Source organism: Anabas testudineus, chromosome 10 (assembly GCF_900324465.2).
Source record: "Anabas testudineus chromosome 10, fAnaTes1.2, whole genome shotgun sequence".
Taxonomy (NCBI): domain Eukaryota; kingdom Metazoa; phylum Chordata; class Actinopteri; order Anabantiformes; family Anabantidae; genus Anabas; species Anabas testudineus.
The window spans coordinates 9079894-9098256 of record NC_046619.1 but is presented as its reverse complement, the minus strand read 5'-3'; the positions used below and the strand labels follow the sequence as shown (position 1 = coordinate 9098256).

Here is an 18363-nt window from a genome sequence, read left to right as displayed (position 1 = left end):
CATTATACAGATTGCTCTGTGATGTTTCTGGGCAGTCAAGGCCAATCTCACCTCTCCTCAGTCTGGCCCGAACGGGCATTGATGCCTGTCTCACGGACCCCGCTCACCATCTCAGAGCTGACACACTTTATTGTTAGCTCTGTATCCTTCAGAGTCAGTTTGCCTAGAGGTTACAAGGGCGGATTACTGACCCAACAACAATGTCAATAATGGGATGGAAACAGACATGCTGTAATGGGAGCAAGGATTCAGAATTTTATTAGCAGGAGATCTTCTTTCACTCAATGCTCCAGTAGCCCCCGTGGCTCTAAGATAGCATCAGCAGCAAACAGCTAGCAGGTGCAGTAGAGAAATAAAGCCAATTGTGTTTATCGAATCATCCCCTGTCCTACCGCCCTCCATCTATTCCTTTACTTGAGTGTCCGCTAACTGGCTGTGCTCTGGATAATGCTCTGTAATGTCTGTTAATGCTCTCCGCGGTGCTATCAAGACATATGCTGATGACAATGCTTTCTTCTTGTCTTTGACGGGTTAACTACATGTCAATTGCTTGCACGCTGGAACAGTTGGTTAACTGCTCTTTCTGTCTATACCCTAGAATACCTGGACCAGCGTGTGTGTTTTGCTCACTGTAACATCCCCACTGCACCTGCTGCTAGAAATCCTGTAGCTTGCTACGAAAAGCAGCCTGTGAAATAGTGGCAGGTTTGTACCATACTGAGCTTCTGAGTAGAGCCTTATCTCCCCGAGCCTGAAACTCCACATTTCTGTCCTCTGAATTGGCATGGGGAACAGGCTTGAGTGGCAGGCTCCTGCTCTAATTAAACCGGCAGAAGCATTAGTCCCGCTTGTGAGCAGTTTTCATAATTACCCGTGGAATTCATTCATTATTTAACTTAATGAAGTAGCTCAGTGGCCAAACATACAGTGGATTTGAGGCCCAATATGGGAAAATACCATAAGGATATTGGTTATCTGAGGTTTTTGCCCTAGCCACCTGTAAAGCTTCTGGATGATGAGGGATCAGGAATACTGATGGAATATTTGGTCTTATTAAATTTGAAAGTGTCTGCTGGTGATGTAGGCAAACACAGAAAGGCCCTCTTATTGCAATGTCTATTAAGTTCAAATGAAATGTAAGTATGACCTTTCTAAGCTCCTTAATTCAGCTAAATTGGCTCCAGAGGAGGCTAATTTAGCCTTTTACAACATGGGGGGGGGAATGGGCATTAGAGCAGTGGTGTCACCAGCAAATGGCACTGGACCCTAACTTGTTTGCACAGAAAAATGGGTTAGTTTTCTATTTAAAAAGATGGTACTTTCCCTGTTCCTAAATGCCTTGAGGAGCTTTTTTTTTTTTCTCCTAAACTATTTATTCTCATGCAATTGCTGGTATTACCATTATAATTTTGACCACGGTGGTATTGTTAGTAAATGGAAATGAGAGTTTACATTAAAATGCAAATGTGGCACGTAAAAGCATGCAGTCAGCATTTTATAATCCTGCATGAAAAATGTTACCTTAGGAAGTGAATGCATTTAGATGCCAGAGCTAGGGCTGTACTTAGAACCCAGCCTCAAGCTGGGGAGATAATACATACACAATTCATCTCTAAAATGATAGGGGTGGATGATCAAGTTAGACTGGGATGATACAACATTGCAAAATTATTGAGTCAAGAGATAATCTGTTTTGATGCCACCCTTATACCACTTATGATAATTCGGATCGTTTCATACTCTTCCTCATGGATAACAACTGGATCTGCTGATCACAGGTTGAGTCCCCCTGCCTATGCCTTTTCTTGTTTCATGAAGAGAAATATGAAGGTAAAACATCCTCCATATACTGTTGCTGTTGCTGTGCCCTCCACATCTGGTGATTTTGACACTTCAAATTAAACAATTACTAAGAACGCTCTTATTAGTCAGGAACAGCAGTGACACACAACTTAAAATCTGAATTCAACTTACATGGTCTGACATTTTTAACAGTTCATCTAATCTGATCTGTGTCATTGAGTTTCTGCCACTCAGGAATCCATATCCATTTGAATCCCTGTCAAGCATTGTTAACTTGTTTACTGCTATATTAAGCACCAGATATGCTGCTTAAGGGAGAGGTATATTGCCCGTGGCAATTTCCTTCCAATGAAAGTAATAGGCTCACAGCAGTGTTACAGGAACTACAAATTGAATAAATTACATGTGTAGTAGTTTGCCAACCCTGTTTTTTATTTCATCAAATATTTATGCAATACAAAGGTCTATTATCACAAATATATTACTTACCCCTGTAGTGTGCATATATGAAATAATGGCCATGTGCACATTAGGCTTAGGTTAGTTGTAGCTGAGTTACTGCCCATGTGCAGTATTTGTATTCCCATTGTTTTGCTTACAGCACAGCTTGATGTTGACATAAGGACTACTGAGTTTGAGAGAACAGGATTAGAATATATACAGTATAAAGTAAAAGACAGTGTAAACTAGTTCAAACAATGCAGCTCGCACGGCGTTCCAGCACGGTGAAATCACATCATGAATCTGACAAAAGCCAAAGTAAAGTCACTTACCCTGTCTCCACTGTCAGGAAATAGAATAGTATTACTAGACTTGTAACTGTGCTCCAGTGACCCAGAAACACATATTTCTAATTGTTCTAGCTGGCCTCTGGGGCTTCCTTCACAAAGCTATGACCTCTTTACAATCAGACCATGGCACACAGCCCATTAGGACCCAAAAGAGAGCCCGGCTGAGCATGATCCCCTCAGGCATGGGAGCACTTCCGTGAGCAGATGACTCCAAATGCCACCTCTGTGTATGTCTGGTAGTCATGCTTTATGTGGTTGTACAGACACAAGTGCTTGGACACGTGCAAACATCAAACCCCCAGACACGCATTTGCACCTCCACACAAAAGTCAAACACCCACAGACAGCTCTATTTGTTCTCCCTATGCCTTGAAAGTGCACTGAAGACCAAATGAAGGAGAGATGGACTGCGTGTGCTTTTTCAACCTTTCTCCTTCCTCGACAATCTAATAACATCAGACTGTGGTGATGCAGCAAGGTCAGCTCTGGTCCAAGGTCACTCTCTGCTGGGTCCACGGCGGAGCAAGTGTGTTCAGAGGAGGGGAGGGCGAGGAACAATCACATCGGCAGCTAGATGCAATCTGATCACAGATCCACAAGCCTTTCCAAAAACGGCATAATACATTTAGAATTGAGATTGATAAGAGCTGTGCCTTTTAAAATGTTGCAGTGTGTGCTGTTGATAATTAGCAACCCAAGAGAACAGACAGCATTTTATCACAGTACAGCAAGAAGCGGGCAGTGCTTGGGATGAGATCCATGCTGATGCTGACAAAATAAAAGCTACCTGAACAGTTGAGAGATGAAGAATTGTTTACTTATCAACTGCGATCTTATCAGGTGGCCGGAGCGATTTGAAAACACGGGCACAACTTCTTTTGCAATGCAGTGTGGTCGTTTGAAACAATAATCTCTATACTTTAGAAAATATTATCCACTAGAGTGCTCTCTATCTGTTTTCTGGGGGACATGTCAGGGGCTAATTGTTAAGAATTGAGTTATTGAGCTGTATGCCCTTCTGCAGCCCCTGAAGGACTAGTACCAATACAAATAGCTTCCAAACACTATTGGAATTCCACTGGAGTGCCCCTGACTTACCCCAGACATAATATTGTTCTAATAATTGGAGCTCACAGGCCATCAAATATCATGCCGGTTTGTTCAATTGATTCAGACAGGGTATAAAAGGGGGAAAAAAAAACAATGCATTTGCAATTTTCCCATTTGTAATCCAAATAGTATTCCTCTGCTGTTTTTAATGATGAAGAATTGTGCAAGGCAAAAGCATTTTCTAATTTGTCCTGTGGCTAACTTTTATGTAAAATGGTATGCAAGGCTATTACAGCTTTGACAGGACTATAAACAAGAACACATGTAAACAGTATGCACAACTAAGCTGTATCATTTGGCCCCAAGTAGAAAGTTGATATTTCACCCCACTTACGAATGGAAATGCCTCGGCGATAGCTGTAATTGGATGCATAAAGCAATCAGGTGATTTGATGTGATTCGTTTTGATAGTGTTCTGTTCAAATTCAAGAGTTGACTGAGCGAAAGCGGGGTGTCAACTTCCTCTTTGCCACATTCTGCAGCCATCACTGCAGCTCTAAAATGATGAGGGCTATATCACAGCACATCAGTAAAGGCAGCGGATTACTTTTTTTTGGGAGACTGCTGACTTGGCACTCAGAAGAATGTGAATTGAGTGAAAGCAAGTGGCAGAGTCGGACGATAATGAAAATAGTTGTGATAAAGACGTAATGGTTGTGGGATCAGGGTAGAAAAAAACATTTCACAGGGAAGGTGTGTGACGTGGATCCGCTTGGTATGATTACACACAGACAATGTTCACTTTAAAAATACATCCCCGGTGACTCCTTCCGCACGCGCTGCTCTTATCACCTGCAAACAGGATGGAAGCGGCAATGTGTCGTATCAAACAGTTGTCGTTCAGAAGTGTTTGAACATGTTTTAAAGCACTTCGAGTGCAAACGAAGCTTAATAAGAATGACTGCTGATTAACACTGCAGTGGAAAAAGGTGAGTGTCCAGGGGAATCTCAACAATGCCTCAGCCACTGGCTGAGCTCGGGGTTGTAAGAAATAAACTCTGGCTATGGCCAAAAGATGAGTCTAATCAATAGCAGAAAAAACTGTGCAAGCGATGGCTGAGTAAATCTGGGCTTTTCAATTCTTTTTATATCATGGTACAAATTGTGCTTAAGCTAATTCCTGTGGGTGTGTATAGAGGTAAAAAAACAAATAAGGGTGTCTACAAAAGAAAGCAAACTGTTCTCCTGCCGGTGTGTGGCTTCATGCTTGAAAGACGGTAGGAAAACACAGTTTTGTAGTCATCTTTCATTCATCTTCCTGTCTTTTGTGTTGGTTTCTTTTAGCAGCAGTTAAGTGCAATATGTGCTGAGTGGAAATGTGCTAACTAGCTCTGCATACCTCCTTCATCGTCCCGGTATACAGCGTACCCAAAGGGAAGCGTGAATAATAAAGACTTCAAATGACAGGCACGCAGCAGGGTTAATGATAAAGGTCAACTTGCCAGCATGCAGCCAGTGAGTGTAAAGGACAAGTGGCAAGGGGTCACAACTCACATGGGCTCCTAGCCAATATATGAGAGCTGGACCCACAATTCTCCAGAACCGAGGCTGATGCTTTCCCAGAGCGGCTGCCACGGGCTGTACACTTCACTGACGCTTTTATTAGCCTGCTACATCGTGTTAGCGATGACAGAAACTAAAACGGTTTGATATGGGAAAACACAGCACAGGCTCATATCTGTGTAAACAAAACAGGAACAGATGAGACCTTCGAATATGAAGGGGAGGAATCCGAGTACAGCGCGTTAGTGGGGTTGTGGATTTTCAGTATTACACTCACATTGCAGCGGAGCGCAACATATTCAAGTGCGGGGACTGTGCTATTGAAAAAATATCACGGGAAAGAGACAGAGACGGCACTCCAGAGGCCTAGTACTAGTTTGACAGGCAGCTCCACACAGAGAATGTCAGCCAGCACCTGAAGCCACGCAACTCCAACAAGACATTCAGGATTTATCAACACATTTCACCGCTATTATTCATGAGAAAACTGGCATTCGCTAGCACCTGACGCTCACATCAGTCCCGCATGATATTTACAAGAATCCCTTGAACTTCTTTTGCCTTCAAGGAACAAAGCCTCTTTCTGTTCTACGGACTAATCTCAATTAAGCCCTGCTGTTGATTAGGTACCTTGTACAGAGTTTTTGAAAATCAGTACAGAATGGACAGTGTTAAAATAAAAACAGCCAAATCTAAAAGTGAAACAAAACAACATGAAAGTCTGAACAGAAATTCTTCATTTTCTTATTCATTTGAATAGTACTTATGTAAATTACTTTTTAATTTTTAATTGCTTTGTGCATTTTAGTTTTATTTGAAATTTAATATCTGGTTCGATGTATATTATTCCATCACCCATCACCAAGCTGCATTTGGAGTGAACAACCCTTTACGCTCTTTAGCTGGAAACTCAAAACCCTTGAAAACACAATTAATCCCCTGATAAATATAACAAATCAAATTAAGTGATAAAGGCTAAAAACTGTGCAGCATGTGCAGAGTATCCACGTTTTATAAAATGTAAAAAATGGGGGTGATTTCCATTTTATTAAATGCATGTCTTGACTTATGCACTCACACACACAGCACATGCAGACATCTTTGACTAGTGGAGCCTAATTCACTTTGCATGTTCTGTTGTTTTCTATTTGTTTTCTTTCATTTTTCAGCTTATTCAGGCAAACCATGTCAGACCTACTCTGTGAATATATAATTTACAATTGAATTGTTCGATATCAGCCATGTGCATTGGTTGTCTTCCTCCTTAAGCTGCTTTGTCATGCTGTAATTCATTTCATTTTCCCCCTTTGGGCCTATGATGATACACAACTTTCCTCTGCTGTTGTTGGTTGCTTACATTGGGAACAAAACAAATCAATCCTCAGAAATGAATGCAATGATGAGAAACTTCGAATTCTGGTCATGAGGCACTGAAGATGGCAAGAATTGTAGTTGTGTTGATTTGAGCTGCCTTCAAACTGTCAAACCCAAGGATTTTTACACCTGAGGTGTTCGAATGGACACTGCTGTAATGTTTTAGACAGATTGTTACTCTCTTACACATAATAATTTCACATTTAAAACAACAGTTATGTCTAACTATCTTTATATATTTATAATCATAATTCATACTCATTCATTAAGCCACCAAATAGCTCACGATCGCTGTCCAGGGTGCTGAATCTGGGCCTATCCTCGGCTTTGCTCAACATCTGCTGGAAGAGACTGATACTCAATAGTTTTCTTTGACTAATCAGCCTCATCACTTACCTCTCTTGCCAAGTTCATTCCCTATACCTTGCTGTTCTAGATCTTAGTTGCTGATTCTTGGCAACTTAAACATTAAGGTCCCTCTAGACAATCAGTTTTGCCTTAATTATTAAGTTGTTTAGTTAGTTCTGTTTCTTTTATTTGGGGCCAGTTCAGTTCATTTTTTTTTTACCCATTCTGGTGGTAGAAATTCTTGTTTTGAGTCTTCTTGAGCAAAGAAAAGAACTATAAAAGATGCAGTGTGTTATTGTTAATTTGCTGAACCCTCAATATGTATGATGTGTGCAAACAAAACAGGCAGACTAGACAGTGCTCATGTGGCTAGACCTATATTCATATTCACAAATCAAGTGAAAAATGTTTTTATTTACATAGGGTTTGTTCATTTCATATGGAAATTTTGAATAGCACCTTAAGTCTTGTAGTGTCTCATAGTCTATGACTACATTTTTCTTACATAAGCAGTCATTATAGGTTTTCACTGTACTAGAAGTGATGCTGACAAATCAGTCATCAGTTCCCCCCTTTTCTCCTTAATAAAATAATGGATCATCAGAATTGTGTATGACTTGACACTTACCTACAGACATGCACAGAGTAAAAAATATGCCCTCCTTCAAAAATTACATAAGCAAAAGACAGTCAGGCGAAGGTAGTGCCCGCAGAATCTCTTGTACACTGGCTTAGTAAAACAAAGCCTTTCCAGTGTGTTCTAATTCTCTACATTTCCCTCCAGAGTATCTCCTGCTTCATGGGTTTGAAAAGAATGGATGAGCAAAGGAGATGGTGGAAAATCCCACTTGGATCAATTTTATAACAATCAAGGCTCCTAAATAGTGAGGGAGATGAAGTTGGACTAACTTGGACCGCAGCCACGATTCTTTTCACTACAGAATGTATAGATGTAATACACCACTGTTTCACACCGCAGCAGAAAATATATATATTTTATTACTTTCCTCATTTTCCCACATTGAGTGGAAATGCCCTCCCACGCGTCTGACAGTCCACCTAGGGGTTACGACACATTCAAAACTGCACATGACCCTATAAAACGAGCTCTCAGTAGGTGAGTAAGATACTTGACCAATGTGTAACATAACCTGTCAGGATGATATTGCTGCCTATTTGTGCACTATTGTCCTTATGTGAATCCTTAGTTTTAAGTACAGCATAAAGACTACACTGGATATCTGACTGTGCGTTCTGCTAAATTAACAGCAGCTTTATCGTCGGGTATTTTTCTCAAAGCCCCAAGCAGTCGCCATTCTCCCTGAATGGGCATAATTCTCACCTCTGTCCTATTTTAATAACGCCGAACTCCTACTCGGGAGGTGTGATTAAAAGCACTGGGACTAGACATTGTGCACATGCTGTCCCTCCCAACCTTCCTCCCTCTGATCGGTGCAGTTCCACCTGCTGTATTAGTTCAACATTTTGTTATTCCCCCCACCCCCACTGTGCTGCCTACATTCATCCATTGTGCTCAAATGTCCACCTCCCTTTGCTTAGTAATTTCCTTCACTACCACCTCAAGTGCCACTTTTCACTGACCACGTGCCTAGGGGTCATCCCTAATCTAACATTATCCCCCCCCCCCCACATGTTGTTCTCCCCATCCTTTCACCTTGTCAGTTCAGCATCCTTTTTCTTAACCTCTTCATCCTCGCGCCTCTGTTAGACCCTCTGCTGCAGCGCTTTGAGGTGGCAGCTGTGGAGAATGCCACCCACACATGTTAGGACTGCTGACCTTGGTGGTTAGACTTGGCCGCTGCCATGATTAATGCCTTTACAAGACAAGAAGCAAGTACCTCTACCTGCCTGGCGAATATATATCTTCTTACACACAGCATTCCTGTGTCAGGACACACCTGATGATGGACAAATCTTAACCCCCATCCTCCCTCGCGCTGTACCTGGGCTCTAATCCTCCCTCTTACTACCCTTCGCAATGCTGCTGAAGAAGATGCAAAAAACTCAAAAGGAGGGAGTTCAGGATTCAGACCTTTCTTTTTCTCTGAATGATCAAACATGCCATGCTGGGCTCATCTGGAAGGTGTACATGATGGCTTCCGTTCGATAAGGCTGTTACCTGTTCGTATTTTGCCCTGAGGAAGAAGAAGCGCCTGTGTGTTTTTTGGTTGTGAAGTTAAAAATCCCTCAAGGACAAATGCAGTAAGAAGAAAAGCTGTGCTGCCATTAGGAGCCCCACACTCCCTCCTAGTGCAGAGTATAAAGCAAAACAAAGCATTCAAGCAATGAATCACCGCAGATACCGTAGATCTTTCAGGCACCGTAAACAAGGAGCCCAGTATGAGTTGGGAATAGACTAAAGTTACAAAAGTCTCAGAAATACAAATATTCACCTTTGGGTATACAATAAATCTTTGCAGTGCCATCCTCTGACAGAATGATATTTGTTCAAAGACTTCTTATAGTGATATGTACTGTTTTCATTTAATTGATTTTTGGTCTCTGTGTCAATATCTCAGTGGAGAACCAAAACAGCAATCTGCAGTTCCCATTACACACACTGTTTTGTTTTTATTTCTGTGACATTTAGTTCCCCTCAATGTACTTTTCTTTGGTAATGCTACTGATTTTGCATTGTGTGGCACTACAGTATGATCCATTTACTGTTTTATTAGCATCTCAAAAATTTCAGACATTTACACAACCCTAAGTTCAGTATTTCTATCATTTAATATGACCTAGGAAGTAGAATTAGATGTCAGCTATTAGCTGCATGCAATGTTATATAGCTCATATGCTACAGTGTGCATTGACACAGTAAAGGTTTAGGGGACCCTTAATTTATATCCTTGAGAAACCAAGGTCATCTTGCAATTGCTTGGGTAATAAACCAGCCCAAATACAACCAAGTAGAGCAAGTCGCACAAAGGCCCCTGTTGGTGTGAATATATTTTGGGGTTTACTGGTGTGGCTATTAAAAGGTCACCTGGCTCTGAAAGCAAAGGCAAAGGCCAGCCTGGGGATTCGCACAAAACTCTGCAGCGTCTATTTGAGCAAGTTAATAGCCTCTACCACAAAAACCAAAAGGTGAAAGAATAGTTTAATCACAGCACTGGCAACACCTGCTACTGTGCACACATTATGAATTGCCTATTGGGTTTACATTACTCAAGTCTCACACTCAAATACACTTAATTTAGGGACCACTTGAAAATATGAAAAAAAAAAAAAGTTTTGGCAGTGAGTGGCATACTTGGAAATTGCAGCTCGAGCCCTAAAATGGTTCTAGGTCAGATTGTGCTGAGGTGGAAATGGAAATGCCATCTCTTGTTGCTGCACCATGCCAGGTCAGCTGCTTGGTAAATATTAGTCTTCTGTCTTCGAGAAACCACTTAAATGCCCACAAAGCACTGACTTTTTGTGTGCCACTAGGTTGAATAGAACTAATGTTTACTAAGGTTTAAGATGCAAATGAAAGCCACACAAGAACCAAATCCTCCATCGCTAACAGTAAAGGTCAAACATCTAGGATTAAAGCACCTCAACCAAAAAACACTGACACCAGGTTGACATTTTCCTTGAGTGAACCGCCGTTCCATTTGTGCACCGAGAACAGGTTGCAACCACACTTCATATTGGCATCTTTGGGTGAAGTGCTGCATTTTAACATGAGACCCCTTGACCAGATGAAAGCACTTGTTGGGTTAGTTCTTTGATGTCTTTGTGATGCATATTTACTGTTTTTGGTGAAAGTGCCTGCGATCATCTCAACATTGTTTTCATCTCTCTCAGGGCAGAGCGACAGAAAAAAGCTTTTTTTTTTTTTTCTGCATGGTGAAAAGCAGTACTGTACCATAGAAATTGATTTCTTAATGTCACAATTTTCTAAAATGTCATGCTTATGAAATATAATAAGCCTCCTGTGTCCATTTGTTGTAAGATGAAAAGGAAGGACAAATTCTCCTTAACAATACACACCAGCAATATGAGTTCAAATCACCACAGTGAGAGGAAATCTGTGGTCCACTCCCTGTAGTACATCTTTACACAACATAACTACAATGATTCTGAGCAGGCAATTAGGCTTAAAAAACAGTGACTGAAAACATCTTGAAGGTATTTCTCATACTCCTCTGGCATATCACAATTGGTTATGCTCCACAGCAATCGGCTATCTCTAAACAGACACAGCTGAAATGTAATGGCAGCACGTGAAAGTTGCAGAAAATGGGAAACTTAATTAAGCATCGTGTCTGTCAGCAGTGGGGTTGAGTTAACCGCGCCAAAGTTGGAATTAAGTCATACATAAAATAAGTCCAAATGCTTGTTTCTACATAAGAAGTGACCTAATAAACTGCTTTAACTCTCCTCGCTCTGTTCACATTTCATTTCTGTTTTTTATTTAGTAACTGTGATTTTTTTTTAGCAGATGTAGCCAATGAGACCAAATGGAAACAAATTAATTTTACACAGCTGTAAGCTTAAAAAGATCAGATGGTATGTTGTTTATTTATTTTTTTATTTTTTAAATATACCAACATTATCAGAGGTGCAGATTGTCATGTTATCTAACCATATTTAACACTGATAGTATTGTATTGTATTGCATTTTATTTTCACATGCAACACATGCATACAATACAAGCAAAAACCAAATGAATCACATGTGTGGGAAGATCATTTGAAAGGCAGACCTCACCACTAGAATGAAAACTATAATATAGCATGATAATTATGGTATGGAAACACAATGAGTGGCTACTGTTAACAAATGACATATCTATCTATGTATCTATGTATCTATGTATCTATGTATCTATCTATCTATCTATCTATCTATCTATCTATCTATCTATCTGTTTCACTTTTCCACAAAATGAGAGCCGACCAAGTTGGACGTTCCAGATTTTGAACTTTCCCATCAGTGTGTGAAAACACAATTCGTCTTGATTGGTTTCCCCCTCCCTCAACAACTGACTAAATTCATTCAATCAGGACGGACTCCAGCATCTGAAATGACACACTGTCTGGATGTGGTGGATATTGCAAGGGGCGCAAATCAAAGTCCACAACTACTGCACTGATGAAATGCAAGAATAATTATTATAAAGCACTTTTTTTATTTCCAGCAACAACACAAACAAAAGAAATGCTAACAGTGCTACACTTAAAGATCCTCACACACACAAAGAACATTCTAGTTCCTGCTGTGTAAGTGCTGTCTGACATTAATTGCTCTATTTTTCTGTGAACTCCTGTGGCATTAAGCTTCTTTCACTTTTGATCAATACTTTTCAGGAGATTTAGGCTGGAGAGGAAACATCTTCTAGGGGACAGCAACAATTCTGAGCATATAGAAACAATAGGCCCCATCTCGGCACTGTCTTGCAGAGCCAGACGCTTGTTGCAGTGTGTCTAGTAAGAACGGCTTAAGAGTTAATTTCCTGGCAGTGATTTGTAGGAGAGCAGCACCAACAAGCCGCTGCAGACTGGAGCATGAAAACCATTACTTCAATCCCTCACTCTCTGACATTAATAGGATGAATAAATGTTTTTGTTCTCTGCTTAATTTGGATGAATTCAACCAAATAGCAATAAAAACAAGTAAATATCCATCTCGGCTCTCTTCCTGATAAAAGAAGACAAAGAAAACTCACTCCGGCTTCGTTTCTTTCTTGCACCTACTGCTTGAGAATTCCTATACTCGCCGCCGAGCTCATATATCAGATGATAACCCTAGACTGGGAACACTTACTGAGGGAGGCTCATGTTATAGGAAGGGTTTATTTTAAGTCCATTCACCCGCCCCAAACAGGAGGTTGTCAAGTTGAATTTTATTCCGTAATAACTCAAGACAGTGATTTTTGTGGCCCCAGACACCCGATTCGACAAACGAGACACACTGTATCCTGAACTTGTATAAAAATGGTGCAAAGACACAGTAAAATCATGGAAGCAGCAGCAGGTTGCATTGCATGAAAGACAAATATGCCACATCAAAGCGGGCCTTTGTTGTACCTCGCTGCTTTATATGTCTTGGGCACTCAGGGAGAATTAGTTTGAGCCACATTTTAGCCAGATGTTTAAAAGTGTAAAGTACACCTGAACATTACCTAAGTTCACTAGACAAACTAAACTTATAGTACACTTTTTTACAAGGGTATATGAAGCAGCAGAAGTTTCCTGAGCTGTTCTTGTCAGTTCAGTCACTTCAGGTGCTGCACTCTCTGCACTGGAGCAGGGTTAAACCAGCATTGCATGCAGTTTAAACCAACATGGGCTCCAATCACACCTGTGATGCTGATCAACAGGGACAATTACAGTGCTGTGCTGCAGGTTTAGGCACAAAAATCAAAGTGAGGATGCCTTTGTATCGATTCATATCGAGACTTTTGCGGCCAAACTCTTTGCTCCTTCTTCTTAGCTCTTTATGATTCCGGCTTCATAGTCGACGTGGTTGTCACGCTGCAGCAGGAATTTGAAACTGATCAGATGCTTCCTTGATCGAATTGCATGATAGACTCTGAACATCTAAAGTGCTTTTACAAAGTGCTGTTTATATATCGCTGTGTGTGAGTAAAAGTGCATTAAATTGCATCTAGATTTTATTTAGATAGAAAACTCTCAAAATGACAAGTGCAAGTAGAGCCGAAGCTTTTATAGCACATGGCCTCAGACTAGAAGTGTCCAGATGACAGCCTATTCTGTAGTATTATTACTTAACCAACATCCAGCAGCGTACTGGGTCAGGAGGCCATGAGCACACTGGGTGCTGCTCAGCTCTCAGTACAGCTCAGCAGATATTTTGCAGCGAGACTGCAAACTACACAAACTTTTTTTTGTTTTTTTTTTTTGCTCTACAATACTATTTCAATTCAGTCACCAATATCTTCCACTCCCCAAATCCCTACCTGAATTAACAACCGTCACCATCTTTAGCCTAGGAGAGGGACATAACAGAGAAAGGCAGAGTCACTTATGACACATACAATAACTCTGGCAATTTAACAAATCGATGCTAAATCACCCGAACTGCTGCTGCAGTGCTGAGAGCGCTGCTTTCACGTGAAGCCATACAGTAGGTTGAGGTTATTTTGATTGGATCTAAAATTATTCCTTTGAAGGTCTGAATAACTTGCACAGATTAAGGTGAAGGTACACAGCAGCGACGGTCCCCGGCATAAAATGGCTGCGATCAGAGAGATATGGGAGATAGACATCAAAGGTCACAAACAAAACGCTGTCAGAGGTGGAAACTCTCCACAAGCACAGACCGCACTTGACCATTCTCCTTTTTTTTTTAGAGCATTTGGCCGAGAAGAAGCGTCTCACCTTGGTTTTTGGCAAGAGAGGCAGCCTTTGTTAATTTTTAATGCATTTGGAAACTAGTAATTAAGTTCCCCCCCCCCCAATGGACTGGGAAATTGACATGCTCTGGAGAGCCAGTGAGTAATTATATTTGTAAAGAGCAGTGATACAAGATACTCCCCTCTGACTGGGACTCATTACACATCATTAGAGAGGCGCGGCAACTAGGCGCTTGCATGTGCACCCCGCGCACAGGGCCGCGCACACACGGACAGACGAGTCACACACTTTGTGACACACAACAATAGTCCCTTTCTCTCTGTCACACACAGATCAATGAGCAGAAATCCAAACATGATTTCTCTTTGGTAAACAAACTCTGCCCGTCAGGTCGCTGACCCCGTCTGTGACAGGACTGTCTGGACAGTCAGTGTACATCTCTACCCTTCACATCCCATCTGGTGACGATCGTATTGCGGTGGGTCAATAAGTAATTAACGATTAAATCTGAAATGAATCCTCATTCATCTAAATAGTAAAAGGTTGAGATATGAAAGTTTCCAAATGGGGCCTCGGGAGAATTGTGGTCCACCCTTTGAAGCAATAATTACCACTGCAGCAGTGTAAAGCTAACAGCAGCAGGGGGATGATAGAACAGCACTAGCAACTTAGTGGACTTCTCTTTAATTGGAACAGGAGCGGTGGCAACTCGACACATCAGAGTCTGAATAGAATTTGTACAAGTCTTCTCTCTGTTACCACTTCTTTTTACAGTATGTCTTCTTTCTCCTTCACATTACTCTCTTTTTTTTTTTTTTTTCTATCTTTGCAAATGTATTCTCGGTTTCTGTTTCATTGTGGAACCTGCAGCTGCTGTGCACGTATTATGAAACCATGCTGAAATAAAGATTATACCTTGCTGCGGCCTGTGTTTTGGAAAACACCAAGCAAACGCTCTTTAAATAAGACAGTATGCTACATATAGATGACATACTGAGCATCGCTGAGTGATTTCTGCTCTATTTGAGTGAAATATTTAAAAGCCTTGCACCTGAAATACTGTATATTACAAAAATGGTACAACACAAACCAATAAATAAAGCATTCATTAGTGACATTTTGAGCTCCTCATCTTGTTAAAACCTGCTGGTAAATAGTACTTTTCTTTCTCTGGATTAAAAATGCTTTCAATACAGATCTCTTAGTGAGGGCTGTTGTTTCCTAATAGTTCCGACCTATTGTTTCTGTGAAATGAGTTAAATATTCCGATTGTTGTGTGTATATCAAAGGTGTTTACTGCATTATTAATGCAATATTCAGATTGCCCAGGGATGGAGGGAGAGCTATATTAGTGTCAGAAAGCGTAGTTTGAGTTGCCTTGTCTGCTTTCACTTTAAACTCATTATCTTGTCTAATTCTCTCTGCCTCCATTATTCCCTCATCCCTTTAAGCAGCCTAATTAAAAGAGCTTTCATTTTTTCATTAATATTTATTTATTTTTTCCTGCATTTATACATGAAACTGCCTCACCCGCTGTAGAATCTAAATTAAAGATTTTTTTTTTTCATTATTTAAATAAAGGAAGTCCTGCTGCACCATGCTCGAGTTGAAGACATAGAAGAAGAGGCATAAAAAAACTGTATTTTTTCATCTTATCTTGTCCAATACAAACAGCTAATCTATGCCACTTACTGCTGTGTGGGCTAGATTAACTCTCGAAACTGTTACCGACACCCATATTCAATAAAAGACTGCAAACAAAAATAAAATGAAGACATGTAATTACAATTTCTCATGTTCTGGGTGATGCAGTTCATACTTTATGACTGAAACTCTTCAGACAGCTTAGTATTAATTGGCCCATCATGGGCTGATTTCTCTCTGGCCGGGTTTTATTTGGTTTATATGAGTGTGTCTGTAATAACAGTTTAAAGCTGTACTATGGGGAGATTATCAGACCATGCTACTGCGATGGACATTATCGCTCAACTACATGCATCACTTCTTCTCTCCTCATTTCTCAGAATGGCTGCTGGGGAGCTTACCGAGGGAGCTGCTTTGTAAACTGCGTTCGTGTATATGTTTGTGCATGCTTCGGCATGTGCTCCTGTGCTTCTTGCTCGAGTCCCACTGTTTTTTGCTCAGTGCGTTAGTGAGTGAGCATGCACTTGCTCAGAGTCCTCGTATATGGTGTTTGAGTGTGTGTGTGTGTGTGTGTGTGTGTGTGCATGCATGTAGAATGACATTTTGTGAAATGTGGCAGCGAGAGAAGAAACATCTGACTCATAATTGAAGTGCCATGAAAGAAATATGATCATGAATCTGTATTAGGCCTACATGCTCAGCTTTAAACCAGCGGCGGGGGCATGAGGCAGCAATGCTCAGCCAGTACTCCAACTACCTTACCGCCCTGAAGGCTGATTACAACGCTCAAAATGATACTCCGCAAAAATGACAGAGGGAAACACAGAGCATTTAAGGCAAGCAATCCTGATGACAAAATCGATAGGCCGTAGCGCTCTCATCTCCATCAAAAAGAGTCTCAGGATGAATGTAGTTGTGCCTCCATGATTCAACCACACAAGTCATCTCAATGTGCTGGAGGATAAAGCAGCACCACTCCTCCTGCTATTGACATGTGGCGCTGTCTGAGAAGCCCGGTGAGGCTGATGACTCCTTTAAGCACAAGTGTGGTGACATTTAGTCAAACATTTATTTAGTTTTATTTTTAATATATGAGTACAATTATGCTTATCTGTAGCTTTCTCTATTGCACATTGATATTCTTGTCCTGTTAATAAGCGTGCACTCTGTTGTGGTTATGTTTTCAATGAGTGCTTTCTATTGTCACGTGGAATTCATTGTGCTACTTATTTATAACTATATTGAATTTCATTTTGACTCTGATGAGTGTGTGGGGTGAAACACTGATATAGCTCTGTAGTATCAAACCTGTTTCACTTCATACCCCTTTAAAACAAACCATAAGTTGTACTGTATGTGAAACTGAGCAAACATGAGAAATTAAAAATTGATTTTACTTATATAACCAAACCTGTCTCCTAGAAATGATGTTGTTTAAATCTGTACATAAATTAAACTTAACAAGGCCTGAATATTTAATTTTCTGCAGAACCCTGAAACAGATGTAACAATTCAGGGCTAGACTTCAAGAGCATCAAGCTCAATAGTGTTTAAATATACATTATTTTCTTTGTGGAGTACCTGCTTTTTGTGAAGAAATATATGATCTTCACTTGTTCAAAAAAAGATGTTGGATCAGATCATAATCCATTCATTTCTGTGCAAAAACATAATTGTGTTTGCAGTTTAGAGACAAAGTTAATATGGTTTATTTCTGTGTGCCACTGAACAGTCTAACAACCAATTGATTCCCACAATGCCACAATACTACATTAACTAATATGTTCTTTCAATATGATGATCATTGACACAGCTGTTTATTTGAGTCTACCCTGCAGCCTGAAGATGGAGTCAGTTTGCTGACTTCATGACTTTGCTCTACTTGTGCTGCTGTTACACTAAATTATAGGTTTTACCATTATTAAGCACAGCAGCAGTGACTGCTGTTCAACAAATGTTCGTTTGTTTTAATCCACACAGGAAAAAAAAAAGACGAAGATTCAATATTTTATCTCTATTTCGACACACTGAAGGAATTTAGTACACACGCTGCAGCCACAGGAAAGGAAATATGGACAATAAAATACAGATACTGTAAAATAACCCAAACAGGTTTGGATGAAATCGGAGGCAATATTCTCAAAGAAAACAACATGGTAATTTCATTTTATATTCAAAGTGTTTGGAGTAGGTACACAACCACTCTAAATGTAAAAAAAAAATGTGTGCGGAGGGAAATCAGCTGTGTCAAAGAGATGGATGGAAAAGGTACAAAGCTTGGGTAGTGTGCTAACAAACTCCATTTTGTGTTGCTGCAGCTGTTTCCATGGAGCTCTCTCTCCCTCTCTTTCTCTGCTTCTCCTCTCTCTCTCTCTCTCTCTCTCACACACACACACACACACACACACACACACACACACAAGTGTCTGAAAGAGGATTCAGCTGCGTGAGTCAATCTGCA

At 40.5% G+C, this 18363-nt stretch overlaps 1 protein-coding gene across 2 annotated transcripts in view; it reads right to left on the bottom strand.

Annotated features, from left to right (window-relative positions):
• nlgn3a (neuroligin 3a) overlaps positions 1 to 18363 on the bottom strand; it is an 87190-nt gene that overhangs the window by 50776 nt on the left and 18051 nt on the right. The gene's annotated exons all lie outside the window — the stretch shown is intronic.